General features: G+C 45.8%; 1 long non-coding RNA gene across 1 annotated transcript; it reads right to left on the bottom strand.

Annotated features, from left to right (window-relative positions):
• Positions 1–5645: 5645 nt before the first annotated feature.
• On the bottom strand, positions 5646–10950 carry LOC138654358 (uncharacterized). Its single transcript, XR_011316232.1, has 3 exons — positions 10912–10950; positions 9397–9534; positions 5646–5738 (listed from the first exon to the last, which is right to left on the bottom strand). It is a non-coding gene; the product is annotated as an uncharacterized lncRNA (long non-coding RNA).
• Between the last annotated feature and the right edge of the window lie 245 nt (positions 10951–11195).

The following is an 11195-nucleotide window of genomic DNA, read 5'->3' as shown; positions in this document are numbered from 1 at the left end:
TCATCATGTTACTATCTGTGATTACAAATCCTTCATCCGAAGGTCTATCATCAAGATAATTATTATCAATAACATCTGTTGTTGAGTTACTTGAAACATGTTCTTCCTCATCAAATAAATTCTAAAAAAAAAAAAATAAACATTTAAAAATATAGTTTTTACTAACATAAAATGTAAATTAAGTGAAAATAAAGTTAACTTATTTAAAAAAAAATGAAAAAGTATGTTATAAATTTTATTGTTGGACAAAAAGAAAAACATAATTCTGTGTTTAACTGCTTCCCGACCTTTGACGCATACGCTGCGTCATGAAAGTCGGTGCCATTCCGACCCATGACGCAGCATATGCGTCATGGAATGATCGCGTCCCTGCAGATCGGGTGAAAGGGTTAACTCCCATTTCACCCGATCTGCAGGGACAGGAGTGGTAGTGGAGTGGAGTGGTAGTTTAGCCCTGGGGGGGTGGCTTCACCCCCTCGTGGCTACGATCGCTCTGATTGGCTGTTGAAAGTGAAACTGCCAATCAGAGCGATTTGTAATATTTCACCTAAAAAAATGGTGAAATATTACAATCCAGCCATGGCCGATGCTGCAATATCATCGGCCATGGCTGGACACACTAATGTGCACCCACCCCACCCCTCCGATCGCCCCCCCAGCCCCCCGATCTGTGGTCTGCTCCCCTCGGTCCTGTGCTCCGCTCCCCCGACCTCCTGCCCGCTCCCCCCGTGCTCCAATCACACCCCCCGTGCTCCAATCAAACCCCCCCGCACTCCGATCCCCCCCCCCGCACAGCGATCCACCCCCCCGCACAGCGATCCCCCCCGTGCTCCGATCCACCTGCCCGCACAGCGATCCCCCACTCCGTGCTCCAATCCACCCCCCCGTGTTCCGATCCACCCCCCCCGTGCTCCGACGCCCCCCCCCCCCGTGCCCTGATCTCCCCCCCTTATACTTACCTGGCCTCCCGGGGACCGTCCGTCTTCTTTCCTGGGCGCCGCCATCTTCCAAAATGGCGGGCGCATGTGCAGTGCGCCCGCCGAATCTGCCGGCCGGCAGATTCGTTCCAGAGAGAATTTTGATCACTGAGATAGGTTATATCTCAGTGATCAAAATAAAAAAAAAAAGTAAATGACCCCCCCCCTTTGTCACCCCCATAGGTAGGGACAATAAAAAAAATATATATATATATTTTTTTTCCACTAAGGTTGGGGTAAGAACTAGGGTTAGGGTTAGGGGTAGGGTTAGGGGTAGGGGTAGGGTTAGGGGTAGGGTTAGGGTTAGGGGTAGGGTTAGGGGTAGGGTTAGGGGTAGGTTTAGGGTTAGGGTTTCGGTATGTGCACACGTATTCTGGTCCTCTGCGGATTTTTCCGCTGCGGATTTGATAAATCCGCAGTGCTAAACCGCTGCGGATTTATGGCGGATTTACCATGTTTTTTCTGCGCATTTCAATGCGGTTTTACAACAGCGATTTTCTATTTGAGCAGTTGTAAAACCGCTGCGGAATCCGCAGAAAGTAGTGACATGATGCGGAATGTAAACCGCTGCGTTTCCGTGCAGTTTTTCCGCAGCATGTGTACAGCGATTTTTGTTTCCCGTAGGTTTACATTGAACTGTAAACTCATGGGAAACTGCTGCGGATCCGCAGCGTTTTCCGCAGCGTGTGGACACACCTTTAGAATTAGGCTATGTGCACACGGTGCGGATTGGCCGCTGCGGATCCGCAGCAGTGTTCCATCAGGTTTACAGTACCATGTAAACATATGGAAAGCCAAATCCGCTGTGCCCATGGTGCGGAAAATACAGCGCGGAAACGCTGCGTTGTATTTTCCGCAGCATGTCAATTCTTTGTGCGGATTCCGCAGCGTTTTACACCTGTTCCTCAATAGGAATCCGCAGGTGAAATCCGGACAAAAAACACTGGAAATCCGCGGTAAATCCGCAGGTAAAACACAGTGCCTTTTACCCGCGGATTTTTCAAAAATGGTGCGGAAAAATCTCACACGAATCCTCAACGTTGGCACATAGCCTTAGGGCTAGGGTTGGGTTGGAATTAGGGTTGTGGTTAGGGTTAGGGGTGTGTTGGGGTTACGGGTGTGTTGGGGTTAGGGTTGTGATTAGGGTTACGGCTACAGTTGGGATAAGGTTTAGGGGTGTGTTGGAGTTAGAATTGAGGGGTTTCCACTGTTTAGGCACATCAGGGGGTCTCCAAACGCAACATGGCGCCACCATTGATTTCAGCCAATCTTGTATTCAAAAAGTCAAATGGTGCTCCCTCACTTCCGAGCCCCGACGTGTGCCCAAACAGTGGTTTACCCCCACATATGGGGTACCAGCATACTCAGGACAAACTGCGCAACAATTACTGGGGTCCAATTTCTCCTGTTACCCTTGAGAAAATAAAAAATTGCTTGCTAAAACATCATTTTTGAGGAAAGAAAAATGATTTTTTATTTTCACGGCTCTGCGTTGTAAACGTCTGTGAAGCACTTGGGGGTTCAAAGTGCTCACCACATATCTAGATAAGTTCCTTGGGGGGTCTAGTTTCCAAAATGGGGTCACTTGTGGGGGGTTTCTACTGTTTAGGCACACCAGGGGCTCTGCAAACGCAACATGACGTCCGCAGACCATTCCATCAAAGTCTGCATTTCAAAAGTCACTACTTCCCTTCTGAGCCCCGACGTGTGCCCAAACAGTGGTTTACCCCCACACATGGGGTATCAGCGTACTCAGGAGAAACTGGACAACAACTTTTGGGGTCCAATTTCTCCTGTAACCCTTGGGAAAATAAAAAATTCTGGGCTAAAAAATTATTTTTGAGGAAAGAAAACGTATTTATTATTTTCACGGCTCTGTGTTATAAACTTCTGTAAAGCACTTGGGGGTTGAAAGTGCTCACCACATATCTAGATAAGTTCCTTTGGGGGTCTAGTTTCCAAAATGGGGTCACTTGTGGGGGGTTTCTACTGTTTAGGCACACCAGGGGCTCTGCAAACGCAACGTGACGCCCGCAGACCATTCCATCAAAGTCTGCATTTCAAAAGTCACTACTTCCCTTCTGAGCCCCGATGTGTGCCCAAACAGTGGTTTACCCCCACACATGGGGTATCAGCTTACTCAGGAGAAACTGGACAACAACATTTGTGGTCCAATTTCTCCTGTAACCCTTGGGAAAATAAAAAATTCTGGGCTAAAAAATTATTTTTGAGGAAAGAAAACGTATTTATTATTTTCACTGCTCTGTGTTATGAACTTCTGTGAAGCACTTGGGGGCTCAAAGTGCTCACCTCACATCTAGATAAGTTCCTTTCGGGGTCTAGTTTCCAAAATGGGGTCACTTGTGGGGGGTTTCTACTGTTTAGCCACATCAGGGGCTCTGCAAACGCAACGTGACGCCCGAAGAGCATTCCATCAAAGTCTGCATTTCAAAACGTCACTACTTCACTTCCGAGCCCCAGCATGTGCCTAAACAGTGGTTTACCCCCACATATTGGGTATCAGCGTACTCAGGAGAAACTGGACAACAACTTTTGGGGTCAAATTTCTCCTGTTACCCTTGGGAAAATAAAAAATTGCGGACTAAAAAATCATTTTTGAGAAAAGAATTTTTATTTTTTTTTATGGCTCTGCATTATAAACTTCTGTGAAGCACTTGAGGGTTCAAAGTGCTCACCACACATCTAGATTAGTTCCTTTGGGGGTCTAGTTTCCAAAATGGGGTCATTTGTGGGGGATCTCTAATGTTTAGGCACACAGGGGCTCTCCAAACGCGACATGGTGTCCGCTAATGATTGGAGCTAATTTTCCATTTAGAAAGCCAAATGGCGTGCCTTCCCTTCTGAGCCCTGCCGTGCGCCCAAACAGTGGTTTACCCCCACATATGGGGTATCAGCGTACTCAGGACAAACTGGACAACAACATTTGTGGTCCAATTTCTCCTATTACCATTGGCAAAATAGGAAATTCCAGGCTAAAAAATCATTTTTGAGAAAAGAAAAATTATTTTTTATTTTCATGGCCCTGCATTATAAACTTCTGTGAAGCACCTGGGGGTTTAAAGTGCTCAGTATGCATCTAGATAAGTTCCTTGGGGGGTCTAGTTTCCAAAATGGGGTCACTTGTGGGGGAGCTCCATTGCATAGGCACACAGGGGCTCTCCAAATGCGACATGGTGTCCGCTAACAATTGGAGCTAATTTTCCATTCAAAAAGTAAAAAGGCCTTCCCTTCCGAGCCCTGCCGTGTGCCCAAACAGTGGTTTACCCCCACATATGAGGTATCGGCGTACTCGGGAGAAATTGCTCAACAAATTTTAGGATCCATTTTATCCTATTGCCCATGTGAAAATGAAAAAATTGAGGCGAAAAGAAATTTTTTGTGAAAAAAAAAATACTTTTTCATTTTTACGGATCAATTTGTGAAGCACCTGAGGCATCTAGATAAGTTCCTTGGGGGGTCCAGTTTCCAAAATAGGGTCACTTGTGGGGGAGCTCCAATGTTTAAGCACACAGGGTCTCTCCAAACGCGACATGGTGTCCGCTAACGATGGAGATAATTTTTCATTCAAAAAGTAAAATGGCGCTCCTTCCCTTCCGAGCCTTACCATGTGCCCAAACAGTGGTTTACCCCCACATGTGAGGTATCGGTGTGCTCAGGAGAAATTGCCAAACAAATTTTAGGATCCATTTTATCCTGTTGTCCATGTGAAAATGAAAAAAATGAGGCTAAAAGAATTTTTTTGTGAAAAAATTGTACTTTTTCATTTTTACGGATCAATTTGTGAAGCAGCTGGGGGTTTAAAGGGCTCACTATGCATCTAGATAAGTTCCTTGGGGCGTCTAGTTTCCAAAATGGGGTCACTTGTGGGGGAGCTCCAATTTTTAGGCACACGGGGGCTCTCCAAACTTGACATGGTGTCTGCTAAAGAGTGCAGCCAATTTTTCATTCAAAAAGTCAAATGGCGCTCCTTCCCTTCCAAGCCCTGCCGTGCGCCCAAACAGTGGTTTACCCCCACATATGAGGTATCAGCGTACTCAGGACAAAATGGACAACAACTTTCGTGGTTCAGTTTCTCCTTTTACCATTGGGAAAATACAAAAATTGTTGCTGAAAAATCATTTTTGTGACTAAAAAGTTAAATGTTCATTTTTTCCTTCCATGTTGCTTCTGCTGCTGTGAAGCACCTGAAGGGTTAATAAACTTCTGGAATGTGGTTTTGTGCACCTTGAGGAGTGCAGTTTTTAGAATGGTGTCACTTTTGGGTATTTTCAGCCATATAGACCCCTCAAACTGACTTCAAATGTGAGGTGGTCCCTAAAAAAAATGGTTTTGTAAATTTCGTTGTAAAAATGAGAAATCGCTGGTCAAATTTTAACCCTTATAACTTCCTAGCAAAAAAAAAATTTTGTTTCCAAAATTGTGCTGATGTAAAGTAAACATGTGGGAAATGTTATTTATTAACTATTTTGTGTCACATAACTCTCTGGTTTAACAGAATAAAAATTCAAAATGTGAAAATTGCGAAATTTCCGTTTTTATCACAAATAAACACAGAATTTATTGACCTAAATTTACCACTAACATGAAGCCCAATATGTCACGAAAAAACAATCTCAGAACCGCTAGGATCCATTGAAGCGTTCCTGAGTTATTACCTCATAAAGGGACACTGGTCAGAATTGCAAAAAACGGCAAGGTCTTTAAGGTCAAAATAGGCTGGGTCATGAAGGGGTTAAAGGCCTGAAAAATAAGCACATTGTGTAAAATGTGAATAAGCAGTATGAATTATACCCTAACTACCGTATATACTCGAGTATAAGCCAAGATTTTCTGCCCAAATTTTTAGGCTGAAAGTGCCCCTCTCGGCTTATACTCGAGTCAAGGTGGGCGGCAGGGTCGGCGTGTGAGGGGGAGAGGGCGCTGAGGCATACTCACCTAGCGCCAGCGATCCTGGAGTTGTCCCTGCCGTCCCACGGTCTTCGGTGCTGCAGTTCTTCCCCTCTTCAGCGGTCACGTGGGACCGCTCATTAGAGAAATGAATAGGCGGCTCCACCTCCCATAGGGGCGGAGCCACATAGTCATTTCTCTAATCAGTGGTGCCGGTGACCGCTGATAGAGGAAGAAGCTGCGGCACAGAAGACCGTGGGACGGCAGGGGGAGCGTCAGGAGCGGCGGGACTAGGTAAGTATTTTATATTCACCTGTCCGCGTTCCAGCCGCCGGGCGTCGCTCCATCTTCCCGGCGCCTCCATCTTCCCGGCGCCTGCGCTCTGACTGTTCAGGTCAGAGGGCGCAATGACTTGTATAGTGTGCGCGGCGCCCTCTGCCTGATCAGTCAGAGCAGAGACGCCGGGAAGATGGAGGCGCCGGTACCGGTCGCTGGGAGCTGCAAGAAAGAAAGGTGAGTATGTGTTGTTGTTTTTTTATATTGCAGCAGCAGCAGCAGCGGCAAAGATTTATGTGGAGCATCTATGTGGCACAATGAACGGTGCAGAGCATATATGGGGCACAATGAATGGTGCAGAGCACGGTATGGGGCACAATGAACGGTGCAGAGCACTTTATGGGGCACAATGAACGGTGCAGAGCACTGTATGTGGCACAATGAACGGTGCAGAGCATATATGGGGCACAATGAATGGTGCAGAGCACGGTATGGGGCACAATGAACGGTGCAGAGCACTTTATGGGGCACAATGAACGGTGCAGAGCACTGTATGGGGCACAATGAACGGTGCAGAGCACTTTATGGGGCACAATGAACGGTGCAGAGAACTGTATGGGGCACAATGAACGGTGCAGAGCACTGTATGGGGCACAATTGAACGGTGCAGAGCACTGTATGGGGCACAATGAACGGTGCAGAGCACTGTATGGGGCACAATGAACGGTGCAGAGCACTTTATGGGGCACAATGAACGGTGCAGAGAACTGTATGGGGCACAATGAACGGTGCAGAGCACTGTATGGGGCACAATGAATGGTGCAGAGCACTGTATGGGGCACAATGAACGGTGCAGAGCACTGTATGGGGCACAATGAACGGTGCAGAGCACTGTATGGGGCACAATGAACGGTGCAGAGCACTGTATGGGGCACAATGAACGGTGCAGAGCATATATGGGGCACAGCTATGGGACAATAATGAACGGTGCTAAGCAGAGCACTGTATGGGGCACAGCTATGGGACAAAATGAACGGTGCCGAGCAGAGCACTGTATGGGGCACAGCTATGGGACAATAATGAACGGTGCTGAGCAGAGCACTGTATGGGGCACAGCTATGGGACAAAATGAACGGTGCAGAGCACTGTATGGGGCACAGCTATGGGACAAAATGAACGGTGCAGAGCACTGTATGGGGCACAGCTATGGGACAATAATGAACGGTGCCGAGCAGAGCACTGTAAGGGGCACAGCTATGGGACAAAATGAACGGTGCAGAGCACTGTATGGGGCACAATTGAACGGTGCAGAGCACTGTATGGGGCACAATTGAACGGTGCAGAGCACTGTATGGGGCACAATGAACGGTGCAGAGCACTGTATGGGGCACAGCTATGGGACAATAATGAACGGTGCCGAGCAGAGCACTGTAAGGGGCACAGCTATGGGACAAAATGAACGGTGCAGAGCACTGTATGGGGCACAATTGAACGGTGCAGAGCACTGTATGGGGCACAATGAACGGTGCAGAGCACTGTATGGGGCACAATTGAACGGTGCAGAGCACTGTATGGGGCACAATGAACGATGCAGAGCACTGTATGGGGCACAATTGAACGGTGCAGAGCACTGTATGGGGCACAATGAACGGTGCAGAGCACTGTATGGGGCACAATGAACGGTGCAGAGCACTGTATGGGGCACAATGAACGGTGCCGAGCAGAGCACTGTATGGGGCACAGCTATGGGACAATAATGAACGGTGCCCAGCAGAGCACTGTATGGGGCACAGCTATGGGACAAAATGAACGGTGCAGAGCACTGTATGGGGCACAATTGAACGGTGCAGAGCACTGTATGGGGCACAATGAACGATGCAGAGCACTGTATGGGGCACAATGAACGGTGCAGAGCACTGTATGGGGCACAATGAACGGTGCAGAGCACTGTATGGGGCACAATGAACGGTGCAGAGCACTGTATGGGGCACAATGAACGGTGCCGAGCATATATGGGGCACAGCTATGGGACAAAATGAACGGTGCAGAGCAGAGCACTGTATGGGGCACAGCTATGGGACAATAATGAACGGTGCAGAGCAGAGCACTGTATGGGGCACAGCTATGGGACAATAATGAACGGTGCAGAGCAGAGCACTGTATGGGGCACAGCTATGGGACAATAATGAACGGTGCCCAGCAGAGCACTGTATGGGGCACAGCTATGGGACAAAATGAACGGTGCAGAGCACTGTATGGGGCACAGCTATGGGACAATAATGAACGGTGCCGAGCAGAGCACTGTAAGGGGCACAGCTATGGGACAAAATGAACGGTGCAGAGCACTGTATGGGGCACAATTGAACGGTGCAGAGCACTGTATGGGGCACAATGAACGGTGCAGAGCACTGTATGGGGCACAATTGAACGGTGCAGAGCACTGTATGGGGCACAATGAACGGTGCAGAGCACTGTATGGGGCACAATGAACGGTGCAGAGCACTGTATGGGGCACAATGAACGGTGCAGAGCATATATGGGGCACAGCTATGGGACAATAATGAACGGTGCCGAGCAGAGCACTGTATGGGGCACAGCTATGGGACAAAATGAACGGTGCAGAGCACTGTATGGGGCACAATGAACGGTGCAGAGCACTGTATGGGGCACAGCTATGGGACAATAATGAACGGTGCCGAGCAGAGCACTGTATGGGGCACAGCTATGGGACAAAATGAACGGTGCAGAGCAGAGCACTGTATGGGGCACAGCTATGGGACAATAATGAACGGTGCCCAGCAGAGCACTGTATGGGGCACAGCTATGGGACAAAATGAACGGTGTAGAGCACTGTATGGGGCACAGCTATGGGTAAATATGAACGGTTCAGAGCACTATATGGCACAGCTATGGGGAAATAATGATCTATTTTTATTTTTGAAATTCACCGGTAAATGCTGCATTTCCACCCTAGGCTTATACTCGAGTCAATACGTTTTCCCATTTTTTTTTGGCAAAATTAGGGGGGGGCGGCTTATACTCGGGTCGGCTTATACTCGAGTATATACGGTATATGTGTTGTTATAAATGTTAAAATTTGTAGGTTTTTTTTTTTTTTGGCCGTATGAAAAAAAAAAAATATTATTAAAATTGTAGACGCAAATTATGCCAACAGTAATTTGTTTTAAATGAATATATATGAATGTTGAATATAAATATTTAGAATTTCACATACCTGTATGTGTTCGTATTGATCTTCTACAATACATGACAAAACGTTGTAGTTTGTTTGCAACAACAACTCTGAATCAGCTCCCCTTGATATTTGCATTATTAGACCATCACCGTCAGTTATCACAATGTTTTCTTCTGCCTACAATCAATAAAATCAAGGTTTAATATGATATTGCAACCATAGCATGAGGATATTGACAAAGTAGTTACAATGACAGTGACAATTAGAATTTAAAACATAATTAACATGGACCAGAAAAGTAGGTAGTTGACATAATTTTCTGACAACAATAATACCGTCTAAATATATGTAAAAATGTACAATTATTTTAGTGAAATATGTGTTCAAAAAATGGTGTATTACTAATACAAGTATTGATACTTCACCATCATGGAATCGTACACATTGCGTCATATTTGCTCTGCTTAAAATTCACATGTTTTTTAAAATTCGTAATGAGAAAAACAAAAGGAGATATCCTAAATTTTATTTACCAGTCCCTTAAAAAAATTAATATAATTAAATATATTTTTTATTATTATGATGCTTTGACCCTAGGTTCAATGAACATATTGTAATATGATTTCGTATACTTTATTATTATTCTTCTACGCGTTTTCCACAATTAATGCAGCCCGAACCACTCGGCGCTTAGACCTCGTTCAGGGGGCGTTTCAAAGCCCTTGGTGGGGCTAGGTGTGCTATGTATTTGAGGAGTTGATCAAATATTTTTTGTTTTTTTCAAAGATCACATTTTAAAAAAAATTTTGCCCATAGGAAATCATACTGACGTTTCCATGACCACAAACTTTACCTTACAAAGATGGCAGCTTTGCAAATGCATGGCGTCCATTTTAGGACATGATCATTTATCAAAGTAACAAACATCAAAAGAAATTGACTATGACACTGACACACTCCGACAACCGACACCCCTATACTCTTACACACTAAACTGTAAGTGACCCCTCATCGTGTCTGTGAAAAGTAAGTGCCCACCTGTTCCCGTGTGTGAAAAGTAAGTGCACCCCCGTCCCCGTGTGTGAAAATGAAGTACACACCCGATCCCGTGTGTGAAAAGTAATAGCAACCCCAGGGCCATGTGTGAAAAGTAAGTGCACCCACAGGCCCGTGTGTGAAAAGTGCACCCACAGGCCCGTGTGTGAAAAGTAAGTGCACCCCCAGGCCCATGTGTGAAAAGTGCACCCACAGGCCCGTGTGTGAAAAGTAAGTGCACCCCCAGGCCCATGTGTTATAAGTGCACCCACAGGCCCGTGTGTGAAAAGTAAGTGCACCCCCAGGCCTGTGTGCGATAAGTCAGTGGACCCATGGTCCCGTGTGGGCAAAGTTATTTCTCCCCGAGGTCCCGTGTGTGAAAATAAAGGCCCCACCACCACCCCATTCCTATGTGTGAAAAGTGCTGCTCTGAAGCTGGCAGCGCTGTTCAATCTCCATGTGTTTCCATCCTGCACGAAATGTCCATTTATGTGTTAATGTTTTATTAATTGTACTTACAGCATTAATTATGGTTTCTTGTTCAGTGCTTTCCATTCTAATAATAAAAATATAAAAATAAAATGTCAATTAGAACAGTAATTTGTTAAAAATATAAAAATTTATAAAATGTTACTAATTTATTTAAGATCGATAAAATGTAATACAGACATTCTTTAAAAAGGATGCTTGAAAGGCAATCTGGCACCACCACACCATATAAGAGGAGAGGTAAAATTAATCTGGGTAAATTAATGTATGTATGTAGGAATAAAATGTATCAATGAAATAGATAGAGAACATAG

Source organism: Ranitomeya imitator, unplaced genomic scaffold (genome assembly GCF_032444005.1).
Source record: "Ranitomeya imitator isolate aRanImi1 unplaced genomic scaffold, aRanImi1.pri SCAFFOLD_222, whole genome shotgun sequence".
NCBI lineage: Eukaryota > Metazoa > Chordata > Amphibia > Anura > Dendrobatidae > Ranitomeya > Ranitomeya imitator.
The sequence above is the reverse complement of the archived record's forward strand: the minus strand, read 5'-3'. Positions and strand labels throughout refer to the sequence as shown.